The 20,680-nt window shown below is 40.8% G+C and overlaps 1 pseudogene; it reads left to right on the top strand.

Annotated features, from left to right (window-relative positions):
* Nucleotides 1-13,096: 13,096 nt before the first annotated feature.
* LOC110203487 (protein RER1 pseudogene) lies at nucleotides 13,097-13,636 on the top strand (annotated as a pseudogene).
* The last annotated feature ends 7,044 nt before the right edge of the window (nucleotides 13,637-20,680 follow it).

Below are 20,680 nucleotides of genomic sequence, written 5' to 3'. Positions count from 1 at the left end.
TTCCTGCTGCTGTTCCACACTAATCTAATGATGACTGAGGCTTTTTTGGGGGGCAAGCAAGGGGAAAAATGGGAAGCAGAGGGAGAATTGGCAATAAATGACAGATATTTGTGGACATTGAGGAATAAGAGCAATCTATAATACCCTGAGAAGAAAAATAGCTTTGAAGTTCTCAATTATATTACAAATGGAAAATGTACGCAGCAGGATACAAATGGGTTATGTCCCATTAAAACACATTCCCATTCTAATCAGTGTGCCATTCCTCATACACAAAGATGGTGCCTCTGATCTTCCATCAATAGGGCATGGACTTTGATTCCACTCTCATCCCACCCCCATATTGGAAATGGATTGCATTGAACCATCCCTGCTCTCTCTTCCAGTTACGCTTATAATCATATTCAGTTGCCTACATGCAGTCTGTGGCATCTGATGACCCCATGAACCTTGAACTATCCATAACCTCATCATTTTGCTTTTCAATGCTAAGGCTATTTAAGTGAAGTGGGGTAAAACTTTATTCTCTGCTCTAGAGAAGTGTACAATCTAAGATATGCTAGTCCTTCATGTACCAGTTTTAGGTCTTGTTATTGGGTGGAGAATGTAGCAATGGCTTCAGTATTATCTTACTCTTTGGAACTAAAACAAATGATGATCTCTGAATCAGGTAGAGTTGTATGGAGCTGTGTGACCATAAGCAAATTGCTTAGACCCTGAGTGCCTCAGGCAATTTTCTATGACTATAAATTACACAACAGTTGCCTATATTGGTAGAGTTCTCTATGCTGATGAAACCACAGGTTCACAGGTCTAGACAAAAAAAAAAATCAGTCTTTCTCCTGATCACCAGTCTCTCATTGACATGTCTGCTGGACAGCTCTATCTGAATGTCTTATGGGCATCTCAAACTCAATATGTCCAACACAGAGCTTATTATCTTTCCCCTAAAACCCATTCCTCTCCTTAATTTCTCTATTTTTTTTTTAATTTTTAAGCAATTGGGGTTAAGTGACTTGCCTAGGGTCACATAGCTAGTAAGTGTCAAGTGTTTGGTCTGAGGCTGGATTTGAACTCAGATCCTCCTGACTTCAGGGCCAGTGCTCCATCCACTGTGCCACCCAGCTGCCCCTCTATTTTTGTTGAAAGAAGGAAACAAACATTTATTAAGTGCCTAGTATATGTCAGGTACTGTGCTAAGTGCCTTACAAATGTTTTCTCATTTGATCAACAACCCTGGGAGAAAAATGCAATTATTATTCTCATTTTACAGTTGAGGAAACTGAAGTAGACAGAGGTTAAGTGACTTGCTTAGGATCAAATGGCTTAGCATGTATTAGAGACAGGACTGTGAACTTAGGTCTTTCTGACTCCAGGACAGCATTCTATTCACTGCACCACTTAGCTGTTTCTAGGCACTATTATCCTCCCAGTTCCATGATGGCATGCTTGCACAGATTCAGGATAATGGATGATGCTCTTGCTCTTTCCCAGTCACCAGCAGAGTGAAGCAGGTCTGTGTGTTTGTTCCCATTAATTTTAGCATGATGTTTTCAATGATGTTATTGGATGACTTCAACAAGGATGAAAACAGCATCAAGGTCAGCTATTGCACTGCTGGTAAATTATTTAACCTGAAAAGGCTACAAGCCAAGACTAATGTGGAGGGAGAGTTGGTGCAGTGCATGACTTTTTGTTCATCCATAATTGTGCACTCAATGCAGCCTCTGAGGCTGAGCTACAAGAGCATGGATCTATTCTCTGCTGCTTGTGCTAATCTTGGCCTGACAATCGACCAAAAAAACAGAGGTTCTCCACCAGACAGCACCATACCATCCGTACATGAAGCCATTGGTTACAGCAAATGGAAAAATTTTGAATGTTATGGATAACTTCACATACCTTGGCAATATACTTTCCAGGAATGTCCACATATATGATAAGGCTGATGCATACATTGCCAGAGCTAGTTCAGTATTTGAGAGGCTCTAAAGAAAAGTGAGGGAGGGGGTAGCTAGGTGGCGCAGTGGATATAGTACCAGCCGTGAAGTCAGGAGTACCTGGGTTCAAATCCAGCCTCAGACACATAGCACTCACTAGCTGTGTGACTCTGGGCAAGTCACTTAACCCCAATTGCCTCATCAGAAAAAAACAAAAGAAAGAAAGAGAGAAAGAAAGAAAGAAAGAAAGAAAGAAAGAAAGAAAGAAAGAAAGAAAGAAAGAAAGAAAGAAAGAAAGAAAGAAAGGTGAGATAGAGAAGAAATATTAGACTTCCTACCAAACTGAAGGGCTACAGAGCCATTGTGCTGACCTCATTGTTGTATGCCTGTGAAATCTTGACAGTTACCAGTGTCATGCCAGGAAACTGAATCACTTCCATTTGAGTTGTCGTAGGAAGAGTCTGAAAAGCACCTGGGAAGATAAGATATTGGACACTGAGGTCCTTTCTTAAGCTAAACCACCAAGCATTCAAACTCTGCTGCAGAGAGGGCAGCTCCAATGGGCTGTCCACGTTGTTAGAATGTCAAACGGAAATTGCCTAGAATATTTTTCATGGAGAACTCACAGATGGCAAGCTCTCACATAGAGGTCAGAAGAAGTGGTACAAGGACACTCTCAGGGTTTCTCTAAAGAATTTTGGAATCAATTGCACGACATGGGAGACCCTGGCAAAGGGCTGAGCAGCATGATGTGCCTGCATTAAAGAAGGCTCTGTGCTCTATGAGTGAAGCAGAATTTCAATAGCTCAAAAGAGACGTGAGATGCAGGAATTTAGAGACGTCTCCTCTCCTAATGTTCATATAATCATATGAACATATTTGTGCCCAACCTGTGGTAGAGCCTTTGGAGCTCATATTGGTTTGATCAGCCAGTCAGACACACTGTACCTTGACCCTGACACAATGATGTCATTTTGGTCCTCTTCAAGCACAAAGGGCAACCCATCCATCCACTTGCCTAGTTTCCAACCTCAGAGTCATCTTCTATCCTTGTCTCCCCCTTATCTCATACATGGATCAGTTGTCAACTCTTGTAAGTTCTCCCTTATAAACATCTCCCACCTTTGAAAATGTTCTCTTCCATTCACACAGCCATCCTGTTTCAGCCAAACCCTCATCACCTCTTAACTGGAAAATTGCAATAGCATCCCACTTGGTCCCCTGCCTCAAATATCTCCCTTTTCTATTAGATCCTCTGTTATGTAACACCAGTGATATTCCTAAAGCACAGCTCTGACCATGCCAATCTTCTGCTCAAGAAACTTCAATGGCTCCCTATTGCCTTTAGGGGAAAAAAAAATAGACTAAAAACATAGACCCTATGTTCCCGCCAAATTGACCTACTTTCTGCTCTCCTACATAACATTCCATTCCCTATCTGTCCCTTTGCATGGGCTGTCTCCATGCTTAGAATGAATGCTCCTCACCTCTGCCTCTTAGAATCTACCATCAGGGATCAGCTCAACTGCTACTTGCTATCTGAGGTCTTTTCTGATTTCTCTACCCTTACTAATGCCCTTTCCATCTAAATTGCCTCATACTTACTTTTTGCATCTTTTTCCTTTGCTTATCTGTACATGCATTTTCCCTGTAATAGAATGGAAGCCCCTTGAAAGCAGGGACCATTTTAATTTTGTCTTTGTATCCCCAGACCCTAGCATAGTGGCTGACACATAGTAGGTGCTCAATAAATGGTTGTTGAATTGAATTCTTGAATTTGCTTCACTGCCCCATGGAATGTTTTCATTTTTTTTAACCTTATTAAGTTGTTCAACTTAGCAAACTCAACAGTCACTGAAATACACTCTTGCATTCCTTTTTAATGAATGGGGGTAAGCATCTGTCAAAGTGGGAACTGCTTTTTCATTAGCACAATCCAATGAAGGAAAACAGCTCTCACACACATGAAAACTGTCTCTTGGAAAAAATAATTGGCTTGTTGATCTATAATTACATGGGACTTCTCATATAATTATACCTGCATTCCATTATTTGGAGCTTTAGGTTCCATTATGTTTTTCCATTGTTGATATAATCACTTCTTGAATTAGATTCCTATTTGGCACACTCTTCCAGAAGCCCTTGGGTTATAGGAAGTGGTATGCTGGTAAATGTTTAATAACTGGTTTTCAGAGGGAAAAAATGTATGTACAACACATTTTTAAATTTAGCATGCATCATTAACTTATTCTCCATCCCTTTCTTAAGTCTAGACAACAAAACAATAAATCAAGACCTGAAGGTTAGTGTTTGCTGATATCCAAGGTATAAATACACTAAAAATGTCACAACCAGCTCTAGAGAGCTATTTTGATCTGGTTCTAGAACGCTTCTGATTATGGAACCATCAAAATACAATAGAAGCCAAACAGAACATAAAGCAAGAGTAGATGGAATAAGAGATGATTCCCCAGAGAACCACTGCATTCACTGTCTTGTAAAATCCATGAAGACAACAATGTCAGGAGGGGGACTCCAGTTGATGAAGGCTTGAGAGAATTGGGAGAGTGATATTAGCTATACATATCTAGGCTAAAAATGTGGATGCATCTATGCAGTTTCTGAATGTGACAAATTATATTCATGTTCCTCCTCTAACTCGAACATGAGTTTCATTACTGGCCTTGGCCCTCACTTCTTAGCAGTCTTCTCTCAGCTCTAAAATTTCCTCCGGCTTCAATCCTGTCCAGCTGGTTAACTAACTCAGTCTATCCTCAATTCTGCCCTCCCTACTTTGTAGTCTCTGTGCTAGAACTCCTCCACAACTCTCCCTTCCCAGTGAAGAGGAAGGTTCAATCTGTCCTGTGAAGTTTGCTCTGACACAATCTTTCCCCACTCCCAGAATGAGACCTGAGCAGAAGTCAACACATGTGGAGAGGCCATTACCCAGACTTAAAAAAGAAAGAGGGATTGTGGTACTGTGCAAAGAGTGATGGATTTGGAAATAAGAAGATGTAGGTTCAAATCCCAGCTCTGACACACATTACATTTGTGACTCTAGGCAAGTCACTTCAACCCTCAGGCATTTCCTTTGTCAGATAAAGGAGTCTATTGACACAACCTCTAAGAACATTTTCAGCTCTATCATCAACTGTATCTAAGATCTAGATATAATCAAAAAAGGTTACTATCTGGCAAAGTTTAGCTAGAAAGCGAAAATGAGTACTTGGGCTCTCTCCTTTTCCTCTCACCATAAGAATTTCAACCATTTCTTGTGGGGAAGTGGCCACTATTTTTTTACCCTCCTTCCACCTGACAGTCTAGAGGTAATGACCTTACCTTACTCCACACCTCTACTCTGCCCCTTAATTCAGAGACTGGCACTTCACTGAGACATCTTCAATGGCTCACCAATGACTCCATTAGCCTAGAAATGCATGATCCCAAGTCATATGATTCATCTAACCCTACTATTTAGGAGCTTATATAAGAGTTGTCAATAAACTCAAAACAAAAAACTTTTCATTTCAAACCAGCTCAGCCCTCCACTAGGCAAAGGAAATCCTAACATTTTAGATAGAAGCTTAAACCTCTGACTTGCTTAGCCCTGTGCATACCAAGCTAGTCCCTAGTGTCTTCCACTGAACTCTTCACTCTACATTCAATTAGCCAACAGATTGGAGACACTGAACACTTATTACCAGTCATAATTTTATTTGTTGTTTTTCAGCCATTTCAGTCATGTCGAACTCTCCATGACCCCTATTGGGGTTTTTCTTGGCAAACGTGCTGGAGTGGTTTGTCATTTCCTTCTGCAGATCATTTTATAGATGAGAAAACTGAGTTAAGTGACTTGCCCAGGGTCACATAGCTAATAAATGTCTGAGGCCAGATTTTAACTCAGGAAGATGAGTCTTTTTGATTTCAGTTTTGGTACTTTATCCCTTCACCACCTAAATGCTCCATTTATAGTTTATAGGAGATAAAAATTGTAGGAAAAATCTTAAAGAAAATCATGTGGAAAGTGCCTGCCTGTGACAAGCACTAGGAAAGTGAGTTAAACTTCTATTTTTTAAAAAATTTATTCATTTTTGGCTAGGCAATGTTGTTAAGTGACTTGCCCCAGGGCCACACAGCCAGTAAGTGTTATGTGTCTGAGGCCTGATTCGAACTCAGGTCCTCATGAATCCAGGGCCAGTGCTCTATCCTATGTGCCACCTAGCTGCCCCATGAGTTAAACTTTTAATACCCTTTCTTTAAGCCCAAGGAGAAACAACAGCAAAACTTCAGTCTGTTCCATCCACAAATACACTCCTTGGAATTTTGAAAATGAAGAATGGAAAGCAGAGGAGAGCTCCAGCCTAATCAACAGAACTCTTTTGTTTGCCTCAGTTCAAAGCACCCACTGAAGTGTCTGTTTTCCCAAACACTTTCCTACTGCCTCCTTAGCCACAGTCAAGTGAAAGCTAAAATTAAATGTCAGACCCACCTGCTTTGGCTCATTGTCCTTCCCACTGGGGTTATGGTATTCAATCTCTTAATCAAAATCCCACAGGTTCTAATCAGACCTGCATAACTTGTAACCTGTCATGCATTTTTCAATTTCCCAGAGGTTTACACAGACACAGAAAAATTGGCAACCTGGGAAAGGCTTAGACCTTAGGAAGGTGATGTGGTATAGAATTCAATGGATTTGAAGTCAAGAGACCTGGGTTTGAATCTCAGTCCTGTCACTTGCTACCTGTGTAGTCTTGGCCAAGTTAGTCAGATTTTCTGGGCTTGTTTCCTCATCTATAAAATGAGAGCATTGGCCCAGATAACGGTGGAGGTCTATTTGATCTGTGATCTGTTAGTAGCTTGTGTAAGGAGGGTGGGTGCCTGCCAAGACTTCTCCACATGATGATGTACAATGGCTGCACGGTGGAGAGAATGGATCATGGATGGACCTTATATAACTACTTCTGATTGACTAACCACATGACGAAGATAGGTAGGTGCTCCCTCCTCTTCTCTTCATTTTTTATACTCTTTGTCTTGGTGATCTTATCAGCTCCCACGGATTCAATTATTGTCTCTATGTTGTTGTTGTTCAGTAGTTTCAGTCCTGCCTGACTTTTTGTGACCCTATCCTGGATTTTCTTAGCAAAGATGTCAGAGCTATTTCCTTCTCCAGTTCATTTTCCAGATGAGGAAACTGAGGTAAAGAGGGGTAAGTGACTTGTCCAAGGTCACACAACTAGTAAGTGTCTGAGGCCAGATTTGAAATCAGGAAGTCTTGCTGACTTCAGGCACAGCACTCTGTGCACTATGGAGCCACCTAGCTGTCCTCTATCATTTGTAAACTGATTCTCAAGTTTCTTTATCCAGCCCTCCCTCTTTTCTGACCTCCAGTCTCACATCTCCAACTGCCTGTTAGATATCTCAAACTAGATGTCCTATAAACATCTGAAACTCAATATGTTTATAACCGAACTCATTGTTTTTCCCTTCAAAACCTCCTGCCTTCCAAAATTCCTTATTACCATCAACGGCACAACCACTCTCCTCAAAACCTAGGTGTCATCCTCTACTCCTCACTCTCTCTCACTCACTCTCAATACCCAATCAGTGGCCAAGACCTGTTGATTTATCCTTTGTAACATCTCTTGAAAATGCCACCATTCCCTTTTCTGATACTGTAACAATCCTGGTGCAGGAGGCAGCTAGGTGGTGAAGTAGATGGAATTCTGGGCCTAGCATCAAGAAGACCTGAGTTCAAATGTAGCCTCAGATACTTTACTAGCTGTGTGACTCTGAGCAAGTCACTTAACTCTGTTTGCCTCAGTTTCCTCAACTGTAAAATGGCACCCATTTCCCAGGATTGTTGTGAGGATCAAATGAGATAATAACTGTAATACACTTAGCATAGTGCCCAGATCATGGTAGGTGTTATATAAATATTAGCCGGTAGTAGTAGCAGAGCAGCAGCAGCAGCAGCAGCAGCAGTAACAGCAGCAGTAGTAGTATCTGGATTGTTGTAATAGTCTTCCCCTCACACTTCATGTGTCTTTAATCTCTGTGATTTTACATTTCACCTTGACTCTGTATTGTACAAACAATTCCCTCCTGGTCCATGCATTCTAGAAAGCCAGTCTAGGGGTCAGTCTCGTCCACCAGCTAGTGGATGTAAAGAGGGTGAACCACATGGCTCTGTGGATAAAATGTTGGGCCTGAAATCAGGAAAGTCTGAATTCAAATCTAACCTGACACTTAGTAGCTGTATGATCCTGGGCAAGTCATTTAACTCTGTCTGCTTCAGTTTCCTCAACTTGTAAAACGGAGATTATAATATCACCTACCCCTGAGAGTTGTTGTGGGGTCAGCTAGATGGCATAGTGGATAGACCATCAGCCCTGAAGTCAGGAGGACCTGACTTCAAATCTGGCCTCAGACCAAACACTTGACACTTACTAGCTGTGTGACCCTGGGCAAGTCACTTAACCCCAATTGCCTAAAAAAAATAAAAAATAAAATAAAATAGTTGTGAAAATTAAATGAGATAATATTTGTAAAGCCCTTAACGCGGTGCTTGACACAGAATAGATGCTATATAAATGCTTCCTTCTTATTCATTTACATTAATTTAATTGTAAATGCTTGCTAAACTACTTTAGTTGATGTTCAATACCGTTTTCAATAAAACATTTAAATTAAATGTAAAAAGTTAAAGCTAATGAAATGCTAAGGGTTATGTAATTACTCTAAGGCAAGGACAGGACCTGAACCCTCATTTTTCTGATGATGATGCAGGCTGTCTATCCATTATATCACACCATTTCTTGCTTCATTAACTTCTCAGGACAAAATAGTGCTTTCTCACTGGAGCAGTGTAGGCATCCATGGCCAAGATAAGGGTTCAAGATGAGGTTTGTACTCTGACTGAGAAATGACCAACATGAAGACTTCACACAAAATGACATTCCACTGATTGTGTGGTGTGTATGTGTGTGCTCAAGCGAGAAAGGTTTTGGAGGGGCTCTTGTTCATCCATTTCAGTCATATCCAACTCTTCATGACCCCATTTGGGGTCTTCTTGGGAAAGATACTGGAGTGGTTTGCCATTTTCTTCTCCTGCTCATTTTGCAGATAAGGAAACTGAGGCAGACAGAGTTAAGTGACTTATCCAGGATTACACAGCTAGTGAGTGTCTGAAGCTGGATTTGAACTCAGGTCTTCTTGACTCCAGCCCTGGCACTCTATCCACTGCCCCATCTAGCTGCCCTTGTGCCACCTAGCTGGCAGAGCTGGGTAAGAGGAAGATAATTCCTGAGGTACTTTTACTCATAGGACCATAGCTGTAGACCCAAATGTAGTATTTAGCTAGAAGATGCTCCTAGATCCTCCATCAGAAGGCTCAGTGCCAAGAGAAAGGACTGAGCTGTTGTTAGAGGCACCCCACTGTGTTCCTAGTCCCAGCCTCCCCCACAAAGGCATCAATCATTCCTGCTTGGCAGAGGAGTGGGACAGATGGAAGGCCATTTTTACCCTGGTCTCTACAGAACATACTCAAAATAAAAATAACATGCCCCAGAGACTCCTCTTCTCTTCCAGTCTTGGTTATTCCTGGCCGAAAAGGGAGGGGTCCCCGCAGATTGCAATAATTAATACCAACACCAGTGTGCCAAGAATGAGGACGTGATTCTCCACTTTTCTCAACCTTTGATGTACCTCCACCCCCAACATTCCCACAGAGATCCTGAGCTGCTCTGGGCTCCCTCTGCCTGAGCTTTTTAAATCCTGTCCATCCTTCAAAGTGAAGTTCATCCTCTTCCAAGAAACCCTCATTGGCCTCTCCAGCCATGGTCAGTCAAGAATTACCAGAATTCTCTGAGCAACCCTTTTATTGAGTAATTAACAATAATTAACAATACAAAATAAATAATTAACAGTACAAGGCAAAGTGATAGATTTGGAGTCTGAAGTCCGGGCTTCAAGCCAAAGCTCTGTCACTTATTGCACAACCTTAGGCCAGTCTCAGTTTTCTTATCCTTAAAACAGTGATAACAACATTCACACTTGTGAAAAAGAGCTCATTGTAAACCTTAAAATATTATCTGTCTGCCTACTTATCCATATCTATCTAAAATTACACACACATAGAATTTTTGAATAATTATTATTTATTTATGTCTCACTCTCTTCTAACCTTTGTAATATGGCTCACTGGTCAACTGAAGCTATTAGAACATACGTTCCTGAGGGCAGGATCTATTTTTGCAGTCCTTACTAAGGTTCTTGACACATCTTAAGAACAAATAAATGTTTATTGATTTATTGGCTTCAAACTCTCAAAAATAAAATAAAATAAAATGCTATATAGATGCATGTATGTATATATACCTGTATGTGTGTATATGCATCTGCATACATTATACATGTGTATATATTATCTATATGTGTATATAATGTATCTCCACATATATGTATATATATTCACACTATGTGAATATGTGTGTATATACGTGTGTGTGTGTGTGTGTGTGTGTGTGTGTGTACACACACACACACACACACACACACACACACACATGAACTCATTACTGGCAAGTGTTGGTCTCACCTAAACTAAGCTAAGCTCCTTGAGGCATGGGGTCTTCTATTATATTTCTTCATATAACAATAATAGCAAGCATTTCTATAACACTATCAACCTTGCTAGCCACTTTATTTATGTTGTGTCATCTGATCTTCACAACAACCCTAGGAGGTAGGTGCCATTATTATTCCCATTTTATAGATGAAAAAAACGAAGGCAGAGAGAGGTTAAATGACTTGCCCAGGGTCACACAGTTAGTGTGAGGCCAGATTTGAACTCAGGCCGTCCTGACTCCAGGTCCTATGGCACTACACTTGGCTTAGCTGCCTATATTTCCCACAGTACAGAATACAGTACCTTACCCATAGTAACTGCTCGATAAATGTTTGTCGATGCAATGACTGATTTATCCATAATGTCAAAAAAGTGAGAGGTGGGTGACAGAGGCAGAGGATATAATAAGTATGAGAATTCTTCAGTGACTCTTCAACAGGGGGAAGTAAAGAGAAAGGGAGAAGTAAGGGAGCTGGTCTGGGGAGGGGCACCTCTGCTTCTTCCTCCCCAGTTCTCCCCACGCTGTGCAAGAATTGTACACTGAACGATGTTATACTTCATTTGCAACACTACAGTATAAACGGCAGAACAAAACAATTCTCCTTAGAGGTATCGCAGGGCACAGAGCAGGCTGGGAGTATTTTAAAATGAAAGTTTCTTTCCTGCCTATCAAGATTTAGCTGCCAACAAAGCTATAACTAGTATGGGGTGAATGGGACTCTTCCCTAGCGTACTGACTTAGATGAGGTGTGCTTTCTTCTCATATCAGCCAACCACCATCTCTAAGCACTGCATCTCCGAGCATTGATTTGTGGTTGATCTTCTGCCAGGCTTTGTGTGGCTCAGTCATCCTTAAGCTGTGACCTCTCAGTGCAATGATAATCTTGGTCAGGTTGTCTTCTTTGCTAGTGCCTCATGTGACATCCCACGACACCCCCAACAGTTTTTTGAAATGCATACAATGACCCCCATGGGAATCCCCAGGGTTCTACTCAATTGCAAGTGACATAAGTAACCAAGTTGCAGAATGTTATCCAGAATTGTCTCTAGTTGGAGCCGCTGAGTGTCTTCCTCTTAAAGCCAGGCATATTTTGGCTGTGTGCCTTCTGGGTAAAGCTTCCCAAGTAATACAGCTATTTCTCACACTAAAGTAAAAACTGTCAAAGGGCTTTTCAGTTTCTGATCTGCAGATCCGAAGTATTTACCCTCAGCAAGATAGTCAGTTAATAATCAAAGTTATTCTGACTCCCCAAATGCTTAAATATTTATGCCACTGACTATTTAACAATTTACTTTGTGTGACTTCTAGAAGCTGGGGTGTTTCTAGCTGCAGGGCACGAGTGTCTTTACTTAGATATAAGAAATTTAACAATATAAGAATCAGTCATCCACAGTTTCAGAGCTTGAAGGATACATTAGAGACCATCTAGTCTAACCTTTTTATTTTACAGATGAGGAAACTGTATCTCAGAGTCATTAAATAATATGTCCAAGGTCAAGGAGGTAGGAATTATACAAAGGTCCTCTGCCTCAAATTCCAGTTCCTTTCTAGAATCATAACTATGCTGGTGCAACTACGATTTTGTCCGAAGTTGCCAACCTGGGGGAGGGCACATGCTTCCTCCTCCTTTCTAATGCTTCCCATGTGGAGTATGGGTTCTAAACCTTGAGACACCATGCTGAAACCTGACGTAGTTGACAAGTCGGCAAGTATTTATTATGCACCTATTCTCTGTCAGTCTAGGTGCAGCTAGGTGGCACAGTGGATAGAGAACTAGGCCTGGAGTCAAGAAGACCTAAGTTCAAATCTGGCCTGTCAAATTTGTCAATTAAGTCAATTAAGCTCTGTTGGCCTTAATCCACTAGAGAAAGTAGGTGGCAAATCACTCCAGTATCTCTGCCAAGAAAACCTCATGGACAATATGATCCATGGGATCACGAAGAGTCAGGCATGAATGAACAATAACAAAATCTGCCAGGCTATGTGCATTTAGGTGGCACAGTGGATAGAGTGCTAGGCCTGAAGTCATGAAGAATGATCTTCCTGGATTCAAATCTGCCATCAGATACTTATTAGCTGCGTGACTCTGGGCAAGTCACCAACCCTGTCTGCCTCAGTTTTCTCATCTGTAAAATGAGCTGGGGAAGGAAATGGCAAATTGTTCCAATATCCCTACCAAGAAAACCCCAAATAGGGTCACAAAGAATTGGACATGACTGAGCAACAATATCTGCCAGGTACTGTGCTGAGTACTGGGGATACAAAGAAAGGGGGAAAAAAAAGCAAAATAAAACACTTTTTGCTCTCAAGGAGATCACAGTCTAATGGAGGAGACAACATGCAAACAACAATGTACAAATAAAATAATAGAAATGACAAATGGAGATATTAGAGAGAAGGTATGAATATTAAGGAAAACTGGGAAACACTCCTCTTCTTCCCCTTCCTCCTCTTCCTCCTTCTTCTGTGGCCCTGAGATACTGAAGGGAGTCATGGCCTGGCCACAGTGGCTCAGTGGGCAATAGAATGTCCAATTGAGACAGCACTGGAGATTCTATTCATGGGTGTTTAGACCTTTCACAAGACTTGGGCAGATTTACCAATCTTTGTTAGACAAATCTACTCCTTATACAATTGTGTGAAGGGTTGCAACTTTGGGGCTAAGTTTCATCTGCATGATTAAAGTTTATCTATTAAAGGATTGATATGTTATGACATATGCCTTGGGAATCTATGACCTCAATCTTTTCATCGCTTTTCTTTCACCAAAGGTAGGCCCCTCCTTAATGGAAGATTCAGATGAAGGTCCTTTCCTACCAACAAAACAAAATGAGTAATTTCATCCTTCTGTTCAAAGGCTTCCAGAATTTAAACGTTGGCACTCTGCTACCAAGGGCATTCTTATTGCTATGATTTGTACGTTTTTTGATGATTTCAGTGCCCCTGTGTTCTGGCCAATCCTTGTGATGTACTTTGTCATTCTTTCCTATATGAAAGAGGCAAATAAAGCATATGATAAAATACAAGTGTATACTGTTCACACATGGGAAGAGGAATGTTTGCTAGTTAGAATCTGAACTGACTCAGTCACCACATAATCTGAGAAAAATCGTTTTGAGCCCTTGTAACAATGCTTTTTTTTTTCTTTGTATAAAGTAGTTGATTTAAAAAAAAAGAGAGAACTAAGAAAATTTTTTGCAGAGGTTGCCATAGTTTTTGCCTTCTCCCAGGGAGCAACTTTATTCTCCTTCATATACACTCTTGTTCAGACAAGGCTGTCTTGCTGTGCTTCTCACACAGCATCTCATCCTCCATCTCTGTACAAGGTATTCCCCATATCTGGAATATACTCCTTCTTTATCCTCTCTTAGAATCCCTAATATCTGTCAATTCTCACCCCAAAGGACACCTCTTCAGTGAGGCCTTTACTGCATGCTCTCCCCCCACACCCCAACTACTAGTGGCTCCTCCTAACGAAATGACCTTGTCTTTATTTTGGATATATTTTCCATATCCTTACTTTGTATATACAGCAGAAAGAGCTGATAGTTGGGCTTGGGTTCAAATCCCACCCCTTCTAAGTACTACCTATATAATTTTTGGTCAGTAATTTAACCTCCTGGACCTTAGTTTCCTCATCTGTGAAATGAAGGGATTGGATTACAGAGCCCTCTGAGGTCTCTTGCAGACCTGAATTTAGGATCCTATGTGTACCTGTCATCTTCCCTCATTGAATGGATGCTCTTTAAAGGCAGCAATTGTTTTAGCTTTGTTTTTTTCTTGTCTCCACCTCCATCTAGTAGCCCCATCTAGCAACAAAGTAAGAATACAGTTCAATAAATCAATCAATGAATCAATCAGTAAACATTTATTAACTCCCTGCTAAGTGCTAGGCACTGTGCTAAGCACTGTCATAAAGAAGGGGCTTAATAAATAATGCTTGATTGATTGATTGTTGAACAAGACTGACAATCTTGTTCAGGGACCCTTTCTTCTCTTTCTGACTTTCAAGGTTGGGGAACCCTGATGTAACTTTACCTAGAGGGTCCTATTCCCAGAATTTTGGCCTTTGATTGCCTCCTTGCCTTTTCTTTCTTTCTTTCTTTCTTTCTTTCTTTCTTTCTTTCTTTCTTTCTTTCTTTCTTTCTTTCTTTCTTTCTTTCTTTCTTTCTTTCTTTCTTTCTTTCTTTCTTTCTTTCTTTTTTTTTTTCCTGAGGCAATTGGGGTTAAGTTACTTGCCCAGGGTCACACAGCTAGTAAGCGTCAAGTGTTTGGTCTGAAACTGGATTTGATCTCAGGTCCTCCTGACTCCAGGGCCAGTTTTCTATCCACTGTGCCACCTAGCTGCTCCCTGCCCCTTGCCTTTTCTCCAGCTCCTCAGCAAAGTGTCTTCTTTAGCATCTAAGGCAAGTGAAGTCTCTCCTTTGTCAGTTAATTAGAAGAGTGGTACCCAAAGTGTGGTTTACACATCCTGGAAGGTATGCAAAACAATCTAATAGGGGTATAGGAAGAAAATAGTACTACTTTCATTTATGCTTACATTTCATCTCAAGAAAAGACAAAAAAACAAGCTTTGGCACTGGAGCCCTCACTCAAGTTATATGTTAAATGATCATGTGTCAAATATGGGATTGAAAGTATTCCAGCATCCTCAGGGAAGAGTTTGGGTTCCACAGCATAGAGTAGTTTGATTGGCAGTGACATCCTCACTGGGTCAGTGTATGTTTCAGTATATTATGATGTAATGCAATTTATATGTGCTTGGCTAAGAGGAGTTAGGCATTAATCTAATTTTAACTAAATTAACCTTCATGAAATGATTAAGTGGCTTTAAAAAATTCTTGAAAAGAAGCTGTAGATTGAGGAAAAGATAAATAACGCTAAAAAAAACAAGAAAATGGGCCCTACTAACAGTAATGACCTTCCCAATAGCCACATTGAGAGGTAAAAATAACAGTAACAATTCTAATCAGATGTGACAAGAATTTGGAGGGGTGGGGTCAAAATTATCCAGATTATTTGAAATATGGATTTAGATTCACTATTAGGGCCCTAGGCCTAAAATTTATATTGTGTCCTTGAAATAGTTGTTGAATTATACACGAAGCCATCACAATTAGCAAGATATTTACAAGTAAACTTTTCTTACTTGAAAATCAGGTGTGTCATCTCCAAAAATTCATATTGACACATTTTTAAACATTTTGACAATAGAATTTTCTAACCCATTTCAAAGTCTTCCAGATAAGGAGTTTCAGTGTATTTTGAACTTGTCTATCAAAAATATAAACATGCAATAACTCCCAAACAGATTACAAGAACAATTTATGTGGAGCAGCTAGGTGGCACAGTGGATAGAGCTCCAGCCTTGGAGTCAGGAGGACCTGAGTTCAAATCTAGCCTCAGACACTTGACACTTACTGGCTGTGTGACCCCGGGCAAGTCACTTAACCCCAATTGCCTAAAAAATAAACCAAAAAAAGAACAATTGATGAACACTGGCTATCCACCTCAAACACTCTTCCTCTTAATCTCCATCTCTTAGCTTCCTTGAAGTCCTAGCTAAAATTTCATCTTCTGCTAGAAGCCCTTTCCTAATCCCCCTCAATGCTAGTACCTTCCTTCTATTAATTATCTCCGACTGATCCTGTTTGTAACTTTGTTTGTAATAATTGCTTTTCATGTTGTCTCCCCTATGAGCTCCTTGTGAGCAGAGACCATCTTTTGCCTTTCTCCTTTTATCCCCAGCATTTAGCACAGTGCCTGGCATATGGGAAGATGCTTAGTAAATATGCTTATTGAGTGACTGACATTAGGGAAGATGGAAATGTGTCAGCCAAATTTCAACAAAAACCTTTCCATAATTTGTGGGTGTAATTGAAAAATGAATATCATGACAACAGCCCATGATGCATTTCTTTCATTTGAATCTACATATTTGATGATGCATCTTTTTAATGTCTAAGATAGCATCACTAAGTGCTAAGCCAAGATTGTAAAAAACAATGAAGCATAATCAGTCCCATGGCTCTCATTAGAAGCATTTTGGCCAGTAATGGGAGTCAAAGTTTCCATTAATAAATACAATTAAAGATATTTATTTCATCCTTTTAGCATGTTATTTTGTCTGTGTTTTATAATGTATATAAGACATATATGTGGGACATACATGTGATTTACAAATGAATACAAGCATTTTGAGGTGCATGCTCAAAAATTTTTTTACTGATATAAAAAAAAAATTGCTGTGCATAATCCAAAGTTTGAAGACCACTGAGTAGAGAGAAGCATAATGCAAAACAGTAGTCTCCGAAGGAGAGGCCCCATTCCCTAGGGGGCCTAGGGGGCCTTGCACTAACAGAGTGCAAGTATGATCAGCTAACTAGAGGGTAGGGAGATCTGTTGCATGCCACAATTCCTTGTTTCTGGGCTAGTCTCCAACACAACCACACTCCTCCCATTCCAACCGTTGGGGAGCTACAAGATTCCCAACTTCTCTCTCCCTTTCTGCTTATCCAATGTAGAAAGCCCAGTCTAATCTGACCCAAGGCCATTAGAATATAAATGCTCAGGCTGGAAGATATCTTAAAGGTTATTTAATCTAAAAATTTTCAGCCAAAGAAGCTCAGAGATGTGAAGTAATTTGGCCCACATGACATTTTCTTGGAGGTCTTTAATGGCAGCAAATATTCGTCTTTTGAGGGTGGATATGATTTTTTTAAATGGTCAGAAATAATTCTGAGCCAAGTCCAGTGAATAAGGGAGGGAGTAATCAAGCTAAGGAATGTGTTTGGGAGTTTAAAACAAGATGTAATTATAAAGGAACAAGACCATGTGCCCATAAACTGACTATGAGTATAATTCCCAAAGAGGAGCTCCGAACATGTTTTGAGCAAAAAGAACAGCTCTGGAATAAGTCTGCAGCCTCCCAAAGGAGACTACTTGGAAGCCTAGCAGGCAAATGATCACATGACATTATAAAGTGATTCCACATATGGTCACTTGACAATTTCAACACAATGACCCACATGAGGCCCCTTGACCAATAGGAGAGAGTGGGACTATCCTCTGTCTGATGTCACAGTGGATGCTCCCCCCAAAAAAGGAGGAGGCTCCCCCCCCCCGACCCCACACTGGGCAGATTAGCTTATGGGCTAATCTAATTAAGTAGAAATCAGAATAAGGTAATACTCTTGTATTTGGGACAGTGATGAAGGACAGTGAGGAGAAGAATGACATCTATCCCTTGGAGTGTTTCATTTCTTCTTATTGAGCCTGCTCAAGCAAACTGGAGGAGTTGTAGCCATCTTAGTATGAACTTCATTCAAAGTACAGTGGGAATCAGATGTCCTTGGTCTTAAGAAGATCAAGACCACACAAAGGCACAGGAGGTAGGGTACCTAAGTGTGTGCTTTAAGAAACTCTAGGGAGGCCCCTCCTTCATCAAAATCTGCCCCCCACTTAGATCCTAAAGTATCTGGAATTTTATCCATTAGATCTGTATTGTTTAAAGCCTAAATAGTGCCCTTTTTCATATTAAAAAAAAAATGTCAATACTTCTGATATAGGTCAAATGTTAAGTCCCTAACACCTTAGTATAGATGAAGGATGAGCTCATGAAACTAAATGGCTGGTGAGGTAAAAGAAACAGCAGCTACCACTACATGGGGAAAGGGATGAAAAACAGAGGTGGGAGCTCAGAAGATGAACTTCCCTGGAGTTCATTTTTACAGGGAACATGTGGCTGAGACAGAAGAAAGCTTACAGGCCTATGCTGGGAGGGAGCTTGTCTGCTGTTTCTTCTCTGTTCAGGGACCAAAGACATAAATATTATCCTGGTATTGTTCTTCAGTTGTCTCAGTTGTGTCCTGCTCTTGGTGACCCCATTTGGGGTTTTCTTGACAAAAATACTGAAACAGTTTGTTATTTCTTTCTCCAGTTCATTTTACAGATGAGGAAACTGAGGTAATCAGGGTTAAGTGACCTTCCCAGGGTCACGAAGTTAGTAAATATCCATTGTTGTTGGTCCTCCTTCCTTCTTGAAGAGGACCATTGACATCATGAGGGTGATGTATTGACTTGTGAGTGAATTGGATTTAAGTACGGCAGAGCTGTACAAAGCTGCCTTACTCTCTCCTCCGGAATCAAGTAAGCATCTGAGACTGTATTTGAACTCAGGAAGATGAGTCTTCCTGAGTTCAAGGCCAGCACTCTATCCACTGGATCATCTATCTGTTCCCTGAATGGCAAGAGAGTTCAGAAACAAAATGGGGATATCTTCTGATTGGTAGTCTTGCAAAAAACCAAGGCTGTAAGGAGATCAGAGGCAGCCTAATGCAGTGGAGAGAGAGTTGGATTGGAATAAAATATATGGGTTCAGATCCTGCTTCAGACACTTATTAGGTGTGGCCTTGGGGAAATCACATAACTTCTGAGTCTCAGTGTCCTCATCTGTAAAATGAAAGTGTTGGGCTACATGACCCATAATGTCCCTTCCAGATGGAAGGAAAGAAAGGAGGAAAGAAGGAAGGAAGGAAGGAAGAAAGGAAGGAAGGAAGGAAGGAAGGAAGGAAGTGAGGGAGGGAGGAAGAAAGGAGAGAGAAAGGAACTGTGGTAATCCAACCCATGACCAACTCACAAAGTTCTCACTTGGAGGTAGGAAGACAAAGTACCAGTGAAGAAAAGAGGGCAGATAGTAAAAATCAGTAATAGACAGAAGTTCAGGGTGGTCAGCAGTGTCAAATGATGCAGACATCACAGAGGATGAGGTATGAGAAAGAGCATTTAAGAAGTTACTTACTGTCCTCTTTTCTGGGTTGTACAGTCCATTAGATTATGAGCTCCACAAAGGCATCTTTCATCTTTGTATTCATTCTTATATCTTCTCAGTAAGCACTTAATGCATTGCTCTGCACACACAATAATAAATGCTTAATGAGTGTTATTAACTTTGCCATGGGGTGAGTATTTAACCCACTTACATCCCTCCCCCCCACACCTATACCTACACCTAGACACACACACACACACACACACACACACACACACACGCACACACATGCACACATACACACAGGTAAATGCACTGAATTCAGGAGACTGAGGTCCTCCGTTAAAATGTGAATTCCTTCAGAGCATGGGCCATTTTCCTACCTTTCTTTTTATCTCCAATACTTAACGAGGTTCCTTTCATATAGTAAGCACTTAGCAAATGCTTTTTGACTGACAGAGTTTGATGAAGAGGCAAACAAAGACAACTTTGCCAAAAGCATTTTTGACCTGCAGTGTTTTTTGAAGATACCAACTGCAATCTCATGAATTGCTCCTCTGAAACTGAACCAGTATGGGATTAGAGGTTACCACCAATCTTCTTGGAAGGCAACACCATACTTATCCAGCAGAGAACAGCTTCTGCCTTATTTGCACAGGCAGCTTCTAGTCAACAGTACCTTCAACTCAGCAACTGCATCCTAAGATAACGTTGACAATGAACCCTAAGAATGTTTGCTGGAAACATTTACCTCAAGATATAACAATATACAAAACTAGCAGAATTCCTTTTCAAGCATTCCATTCCTACCTTGCACATTCATATTCCAAAGGTGTATCACCAAGGCCACTCTTGCCCAAGATCACTCTCAAGACTCCATGAAGAACACCTGTAGATCTGACCTACCTACACCCAGGCCAAATGTTAGTGAAACTCCAGTCTCCTACCATTTGGACCTTGTCCCTATTCCAGAGTGCTCAAATACTCAATCTTCTCCAAAACTCTTTCTTGTTCCTGAGGCAACTAAGGTTGTGATTGCCCAAAGCCCTCCAACTCAATGGAAGTCTTTCTTAAGCAAATACAATGATCTAACCCACCTCTTCTCCATAAATTACTGGCCAATCAGAAAACCTTCAGTGAAACCCTGCAAAGCTCCACCTTCCAAAGATCCTGACTGCTATCCAGACTTTACTGAACCTTCAAAAGTAGGTGAACAAGCTTGCCAGTCTTTTCACATTGACCTTGTTCCTATCCCTTCCTTCAATAAGAAACTGTGCCCAGACAGTCCAAGTACACCCATTGTCCCTAAGGCAACAGAAACCATCATGCCTTTTCAGCCT

This window comes from Phascolarctos cinereus, unplaced genomic scaffold (genome assembly GCF_003287225.1).
Source record: "Phascolarctos cinereus isolate Bilbo 61053 unplaced genomic scaffold, phaCin_HiC Scaffold_8;HRSCAF=390, whole genome shotgun sequence".
Classification (NCBI taxonomy): domain Eukaryota; kingdom Metazoa; phylum Chordata; class Mammalia; order Diprotodontia; family Phascolarctidae; genus Phascolarctos; species Phascolarctos cinereus.
The sequence above is the reverse complement of the archived record's forward strand: the minus strand, read 5'-3'. Positions and strand labels throughout refer to the sequence as shown.